Here is a 9,016-nt window from a genome sequence, read left to right on the forward strand (position 1 = left end):
TGTACGTGAGAAGGTTGCACGCGATCATGTTCGTATCTTACATGTCCCTTCCCGTTATTAGATTGCTAACATATTAACAGAAGGGATCCCGCGCGTAGTTTTTGATGATTTCAGGGACAGTCTCAGCATACGACAACCTCTCGCTTCGCCTATGGGGGTGTAATAGATTATGTAAATAATATAATTATGTATATCATATATTATGCATATATTCTAATTATGTATAGCATATCTTTAGCATATAATCGGTGCATAATTAACACATAATTGGCGATAATATTGATGTAGGAGTTGTGCTTGTACATTGTATATACTCCTAATCTATGAATGAAAAGGATACGGATTTATCACTTCTATCACTTACACTACAAGAAAACGCGCTTTTACCAACTGATTTTACCGACCGCACTATATGCAGTTGGCAAAAAAAATTTACCGACCACTTTAAGAGCAGTCGCTATTTATAAATTTTTCCGTCCGCCTTAAGGCAGCCGGTATTTTACCGAATGCATTTTAAGATTTTGCGACTGCGAAACAGTTGGTAAAACCCCGACGATTCTCCAAAATAGCTTAATTTTTTACTGATTAATTTTTAATATTTTCCCGTCCGACTTGCAGTTGGTAAAGTTTTAAAAACTTTCAAACCCCCTCCTCAACTACACCGACCAAGCAATTAAACTCACAAAACAAAAACTCGAAGAGGGAGAGAGAGCAGAGCGGTAGATCTATAATTGAGTGGAGAGAGCACGCCGGTGAAAACCAACCACGAATCAACCACCGTGTCCGCGCAATTCATGCCGGAGAAAATCATCCACCACCGTACCCGCGCAATTGTAGCCGGAGAAAATCAACCACAAGGTTCAAGAACGGCAGCCGCGCAGTTGTAGCTGTCTAAAATCAACCACCACCGTGACCGCAATTGCATGCGTCGACTTTCCCCACCTCAGGTAACGTTCCTTTTTTCTTAATTTCATCACGAGATAATGCTTCAATTTTATAAACCCTAACTTATTTTAATATCAAATGTAGTATATTCATTGTAATTCTCCGGCTCCGTGAACCCTTACTTATTTTAACATCGATGTTGATTGGCTTATGATGATTTGTGTGCAAAAGATGTGCAAGTTTTTACATAAAGTTAAAACTAGTGTACTCGTTTTGAACTCTTCTAGCAACTCTTTATCGTCTGTAACTCGCAGTGAGGTTAGCCATTTTCGGCAAACTGCCACTGCTAATTGTTCATATTGATTCGAGGGACTTTATAAAGTACTGTTGCTTCGTTAGTAACTTAGTTGTTCATATACCTGCAGAACAAAAACGTATGTTGGTGGAATGATGCTACTTCCATTTTCCATGTTATGTGTAGGAAATGAGGGAGGAAAAGAGTGGGATTTAACATCAACTCATCTCTATGCTTCACATATATTTTGACATCATGGTTAGTTATGTTAAATTTCTAAGTGGAAGCACTTCAAAGTATGATTGTCTTTGAAATTGAGATGCGATTGAAACTTCCTCACTTTATGTTCTTCAAATCTTTTGGGATATCTTGGCCGTCATTAGCCATTAATTATTCTTCCTAGCTAAGAATAATGAACGGCGTAATCCAATGTGCATATTGCAGACTAGAACATTTAACAATCAAGTTGGTTATGTTTGTTGCTCAAGATGCCATTCTGTAATTCCTATACAAACATGTGAAGTAACAAACTGTACTAATATTCTGAAGAACAAAACTCAGAAAGATGTTCAGCTGCAAAAGACCAGAAGTTCTAGTCTAAACCATTACACTTATAGGAATGGAAACCTTGGAAGCACGTCAGGGTCAGCTGAATATAAGGCTATGGCGAGCCAATGGCCAAAAGCTTCTTTTACAATATTAAATGCATGTCCTAGAAGTATCCCCTGTAGCAAGGGTTGGGAAGCGAGCACTTATATGTGGCGTGAGCTACAAGAAGCAGAAATACAAGTTGAGAGGAACTCTTACTGATGTCTACAATATAAAGCAGCTTCTCCTGAATCGTTATCATTTTCCAGAGCACGAAATTAGAGTCCTTACCAGTAATTTAATATTATTCTTCTATAATTTTTCTCATGACATTCTTCTTCTCTTCACGCAAGTTCTCAGATTTTTTGATTTCTTGTTGCTAATATTGTATTGAACACAAATCACAGGAGAATACTCCTGATCGACTTCCTACCAAAGAAAACATGGAAGAAAGCTTGAGATGGCTTGTTGCAGGAAGAAAATTAACCAGGGGATTCACTAGTGTTTTATTTCTCAGGACATGGTTTGCGACAACATGATTTTGATAATGATGAGCTTGATTTTCAAAACTATGCCATGTTGATTTCAAGACCGAAGGAATGATCCTTGACAATGATATCAACACTATGATAGTTAAGCCTCTAATTAAGGGGGTAACACTTCATGCAATCATTGATGCTTGTCATAGTGAAACTATCCTCGATCTCGAGTACCTATATGATCTAAAAGGGTAAGAATCACATCTTCCCGACTTCAGGTCATGCTTAAAGGGTAAGCTGCAGTCATATATAATAGCGCTATTTACTTGTGCCCTAAGCACTTGATTCCTATCCCTCTATGCTTTCTAAGTGCAAAATTCTATTATTCTGAAGCTATATTATACTATATGTTAGCTTTTCTTCACCTATTTTAACTTCAGGCTAAAGGAAATGCTTCCAGGGTAAATTCATTTTTCCAAATAGCTAACGATTTCCATTAGACTGGAACTAGTAGCTGATTAGAGATTTACAATTGGGGAAAAACTCTGTCTAATTTCTCTGTTACAGTAGACAATAAAATAAGTCATTTCTTGGAAAGTGGATAAGTTTATAGTGGTCTGTTTTTCAGAGGATAGTTTGAGTGGACATTGTTGTAAAGAAAACAAAATATGTTGATAAACTTCAAGGTCTACATAGACATAGTCGTGAGTTGGTTATTGGTTAGTGTTATATCTAAGTAATCTAACAACATTTGCCTGGTCTGTCCCTCAAATATAAGCAGGAGGAAATGGTTGAACAACATACCTCCTTCTGGAGCTAAGAAGTGTACAAGGGGTGGTCGTGCTATCTGTTTTAGTGCTTGTCGTGATGATGAAATGGCTACAACAACGTAAGGATCATTTCTTCTCTTATGCTACTTAATGTTGATGCTCTTGTTGAAAATTTATGCAACACGTTATTTTACTTCCCCCTCATAATGTTTCTGAAAATTTATCCAAATGCTATAGACTATGAGACATGTCAATTTCACCCGAATGGATTGTTTATTTAGGCTTTCTTTACTATAGAAGTTTCTCATGACTCGCAAAGTCTAACTTTCAACATTTATAATATTAAACTGTTCTGAACACAATATCAATTCCGTTAAAAATGGCTTCTCTTTTATTTCTTACAAGTTGATTTTGTAGGGGAATACAGTTAAACATAATAACATGTGCGGAACAATCTCCAAAGCCAGGAAACATGTATAAAGCACAGATTAAGCAAACTTACATTCGAAGCGTGTTTTCCACAATAATATGTCAACGAACACGAACAAAGAACTCCACTTATCGTTCCTCTACTTGGTTCACCGACACGTTCAGATCCGTCTTGATAATCGTAGCTTAGACAATCATTCAAGAGTTTGTGCTTTTGGGAAGAACACATCCATGGAGGCTGAGAGAGAATTAGGGTTTCTCTCTCCTCCTTAGGGTTTGATGTGTAATCTGATTTTTACATTAGGCTGTTGGAAACGTGTGTTGGAATAATATTATAAACCTTAGGTTATACTATCAACCGGCCAAGGCACATAGGTCATGCGCCAGCCAGCCCCGTCCGTGCAAGCCCACACGCGCACAACCTCACAGGCGCTGGGCCTTGGGCCGCGCTGTGTGCGCTGCTGCTGCTGTTCCTTGTGTGCGCGCGCGCGCCCAGCCAAGGCTTGGGCCTTGCGTGTTGGCTCGCTACTACGCCCAGTGGGCCTTGCGCGCTTGCGCGGCTTGGCTCGTTGGGCTAGTAACGTTGCCCCTTTCGTATCCGCGATTAATATATTTCCGATATATTATTTATCTTTTCGTATACGACGAATCACCGTCGTACGATACGATTTATTCGTTTCGCCTAGCTTACGAATATTCGCGATACGATATACGATTCCAATGCAAGGTCGTATCGTATAATATGTTTTCCAACTAATTCCCGAAAAGCTATTAAATGAATTTCCGATTCATTTAATCCGGTGATCTATTACGTGTCATTGGTGTGACCTTGTAGGTTCAGTCAAGAGTAAGTTGTGAGTCCAACATCCATTAGAACTCACTGATCGGAAGCATTGCTCCAGCTAGCTGTTCCGATCACTTGATCTCACTGAATTAATTGTTCGCAATTAATCTGAACCTTGGTATTAGACTTAATGCACCTTGGGTGAAGGACATATTTCCTTCAATCTCCCACTTGTCATTCAGACAAGTGTGCATCCACATTCCTTTGTCACTTAGTGTTACTTACTGAACATAAGGTAAGATCCAAGCCATCCTTATTAGGTCCAGAAGTGTTTCTCGGATTACAGAGTTCAACTGTCAAATTTTTGCAGAAGGTTAAGCCTAACCATTCTGAGCACGACCATGCATTTTACAGTATCTAACTCTCCGAGAGGCCTTGTTACACAACAACACCATATCCTATCAAAGATAGGAGGACAATCCATTCTTGCAATCTATGAATACTCACTTTGATTCATAGTACGCCCAATAACTGCTTTTATAGCCTCCTTTTACGGTGCGACGTTTAGCTAGTATCAAAGCGAACTAATTCTCAAACGAGCAGACATAATCGCTCATGTTCTAAGGAACGGTTTCTAATCACCATTAATGAGAACTACCTATGACATGACTTTAATCTCTTAAAGTGTTCTCATGGTCAATCCGATACAAGATCCAATAAGTATCTATGCAAAAGATTCTGACATCCAGTCACTCTAGTTCAAGAAACAGAACTAAGTAATCTACTTACAATCTAATCTTCATTAGTCATTGGTCGTCCACCTTTCAATGGCCTGGATTAGGGATCCTTTGTGACTTCAATATTCAAGTTCACTTATGGGTGTTTCTTTGTCGAAGAATCCATCTTGACATCTGTTAGTTTCGTGGAGTTCCACAAGAGGGGGGGTGAATTGATTTTTTGCAGTTTTATAAATTATGCGCGATAAGGAACAGAAACAGCAAAATAGAGCAAGCACAATTTAGCGTGGAAAACTCTCTAGGCCCAATAGAGAGGAAAAAACCACGGCCCCTTTGGGGACTTAAACACTTCTACTAATTAGGCAAAACAACTCAGTTTCTTTACAAGCCTAATCCACTCGGGCCACAATCTGTAAATCACCTCAGATTACAGATGACTAGGAACAACCCCACGTTGTTCCCTTCTCCCTATGAAACAATCCCTCAATTGTTCCAACTCACAGATCTCTCTTGAGATCTTTCACTCTTGCTCTAGTAAGTCTGACTCAGGCTTAACATACATCAATTCAACTTTAATGAAATACAGAATAAGTAACACTAAAGTAAATACGAAGATACAAGACCTACCAACCAATACTGCTCTAACTGGGAACAGGAACAGACTCTTAAAAATAAAGACTTTAAAGGTGATACCTGAAAGCTCCGGTTGATGCTTATGAGTCTGATAAAAAGTACGAGGTGATCTTTTGGTATATTTATAGTGATTCTGTGATTTATCCTAGAATCCTAGACTTCCAATTCTAATCAAATTAGGACTCTCTTAAAGATAGATTTCTGTTAGGAAACAATTTAATCTTTAAACAAGTTTTACACCTATTCGGATTCTACTTACCATATACCTAAAGATTTTAACTTCTCCTCGAACTCTTCCAAAGATTATCTTTAATTATTACTGAATTAATTTAGGCATATTAAAAATCCTTTTAATACGGATAATCATTTGGTCTTAAACCTAGTGTATTATGCTAACTCTAAGAACTTAGGTGATGACTCTTTAAAACCACTGTTCCCAGACTTAGCAGTATGATCGAGATAATAGTCTTATACCTTTGCGTATTTAATCAACTACTTCTTAAGCCTTCATATAAGCTTAGACCTTTCTTCCATACTTGAATCTTCTTGTCTTGTTATATTTACTTGATGCTGCGTCCAGGAGATATTTGACTTGAATTCCTTCCTTCGAAGCTTCCTCACTTGCATTTGTACTAGCTTAATGTAATCAGCTTATTCTGATCTGTCAATTCTAGGATGTAAAACATAAGCACCATTTAAGCTTGTCATCATCAAAACTCAAGGACCAACAATTTCCCCCTTTTTGATGATGACAACCTTTCAACTTGTATAACATCCAACATTCTTTTTAAAAGCAAAAACATGGTTAGTTCCAATCATAGAATCAGATCATTAAAACATAGATAGAACCATGTATGAGTAAAACAAAATGAAACAAGTTGCCAATTTATAAGCTCTTCCCCCTTTGGAATGATCAAAAAGGGAATTTGAAAAACGATTATGCAAAAGGGAATGTATGAATCATGTCGCCCTCCCAAACAGGGAACCTCATCGCAGCTCAAGTCGGTCAACGAGTTTGACCGCACCCCTGCAAGCAAAAGTAGGCAATAGAAGCATAAAAACAAGACAAATACCAACCCTGCAAGTTAGTGGGAACAAATCATCAGAACGTAGGAAAAGCGCGCTAATTAGGATTAGCCATGATAAACCCAGCACAGCAGGTCAAAACACAAAGTTACCAATGTTTACACACCAAAAACCAACAGAAAATTATTTATAGGAACAGGAAAGGGGGGTTCATATTTTGTAGCAAGGGTTGGGCAGGATCAGGCTTGAGGGGAGACAGGACCGGTTGCAGCATCCGTATCAGTATGGACCTCCACCTCCTGAATCATGTTAGCAAGACGCTCAGTCAGATCATTGAAGAATTGACGTTCTTCCATCTGCACCTGAACCATAAGCTCTTGCAGGGACTGGAGTGAGGCATGGATGGCGATATTGTCCTTCTGCAACTGATCCAACTTGTCCATTACCTTAGTGAGGATACCATCTTGGGAATGAGCTGATTGAGTTTCCGCATCGTGGCCTGATTCCGACTCATCAACCATGCAGACAGATGGAGGCACAGTCTTGGAGGAGCTAGCAATACGGCGACTGCGCCTGATTTGTGGTTGAGAAACAGGAGAATGCTGAAGTGAATTTGATTTTGCAGGAACCAGAGGGGGGGATTTCTCTCTTGGTCCCAAATCAACAGCCCCACCCTCAGAGGTTCCTCCCTTGACCATACAGGGAAATGCAGTCTCACCCTCTTCTTCAGACACACCATCTTCGTCCTCTATCTCATCACCTTCATCATTCTCTAGCGGACCTTGGTCACCTGGTCCCATCCTTCCCACACACACAACACCATCAACAACTTTGAGACTAATCCCATTTAGACAGGCTCGAGACAGAATATTGACTTGGCTAAGTGGCTCGGAGGTGTAAGAGGTGAGATCAACTCCCACTTTTCGCATTATAAAGGTCAGTAAAGACCCATAGCCAATAAAATTGTTTTGAGAGATGCAGTGGGTGAGATGAGCGATAAAAATGGTAGGAAAGTTAATTTGATGTTGATTTTCAAGGAGGTAGATGTAGATTAGGTCAAGTCTGCTAGCTAAGGCCCTTTTGTCAGCGCGAGGAACCAGACCCCGACGGACCACATTGAATAGGAACTTTTAAAAAGGAGTGAGAGAGGATTGATTGAGCGCCTTTTGTACCTTCCCTGGTCCCCCAAAGTACGAATAGACATCCTTCATTGTGGTACTAGCAAGTTCAATTTTACCCTTCCCCTTATAATAGACTTCTTCCCCTAAAACAGGAACTTTAAACCAAGAACCCAATTTTTCAGCTGTAAACCTAATTTTTGTCCCGTTGACCGTAGAATGACAGACACCCTCTGAATAAGTAAAATTCGAAAAAAATTCCCCCATGGCTTCCGGAAACATGCATGTATTTGAACAGACCTCAAACAAGAAAGTCCACCCCTATGACTCTAGACATTCCAAAAGTTCGACAAACCCTACCTCCTTACACCAAGAAAAATCGACACTTAAACCCTGAAGCATGCGATCATTAGGAAAGAAATGATACCTAGGTTCGTCAGGTTTGACTTTCTTTTCCATGGGCGATTGGAGTTCCCCCTGAACTGGTGTTGGCTGCTCCTTCTTCACCAGAAACTTTCTTTTTGTTGTTAACTTTGTAGCGGATTTCGGAACTGGTTGTTTGTTTGGAGGTTTGGGAGCCATGGTGTTGGTGGGTGGTGGTGGTAAAGTTTGAAGAGGGACGGCGGTGATAATCGGAATTGAGGGAGAATGAGGGTTTTGGGGATTTGGAAAAGTGAGATGATAGAGTGTCATGATTAAATAGGAGGTAGTTGACGAATAAATAGGGATGTGATAAGGCTGAGAGGTTTGAAATTCAAAATTCCGGGAAGTGTGAGGAGTTTGATCAGATGCTCATTGATTTTATAGGTGAGGATTTGGAATATGAAGGGTTTTTGAGTTGGGAATTGGAGTGTGGTATGCGTGTGTAAGTGAACAAAGTGAAGGGTCATGCATGCACCGGGTTCATATGATTCATTGAATCAGAATTGTTTTCCATTCATTTTTTATTTTCCCACACAAATGCAAAATAAGTACAAGTCTAGTAAGTAGTGCAAATTACCTTGGTGATGCACAGACGTGACTTTTTGCACCCCCCGAAATAAGTACAAGTCCAGGGATCGGCGGATGTAGGGTCATACGATACTTTGCAACACACAGTATTACCCAGCTCGCTTAATTTTGGTGATTTTTTTTTTGCAAAAAAATAATTTTTTTTCCCGGAATTGGGGAAAATAGGGGTAAAAACGGGAAAAATCCCAAAAAATTCAAAAAAATCCCAAAAATTCCCAAAAAATAGGAAAAGACATATAAATATATATAGAAAACATTGGT

The 9,016-nt window shown here is 39.4% G+C and overlaps 1 pseudogene; it reads left to right on the forward strand.

The window, feature by feature from the left end:
• Window positions 1–1,433: 1,433 nt before the first annotated feature.
• Window positions 1,434–9,016, forward strand: part of LOC110789625 (metacaspase-1-like) — an 83,161-nt pseudogene continuing 75,578 nt past the window's right edge.

The sequence above is a fragment of the Spinacia oleracea genome, chromosome 4, assembly GCF_020520425.1.
Source record: "Spinacia oleracea cultivar Varoflay chromosome 4, BTI_SOV_V1, whole genome shotgun sequence".
NCBI classification, from domain to species: domain Eukaryota; kingdom Viridiplantae; phylum Streptophyta; class Magnoliopsida; order Caryophyllales; family Amaranthaceae; genus Spinacia; species Spinacia oleracea.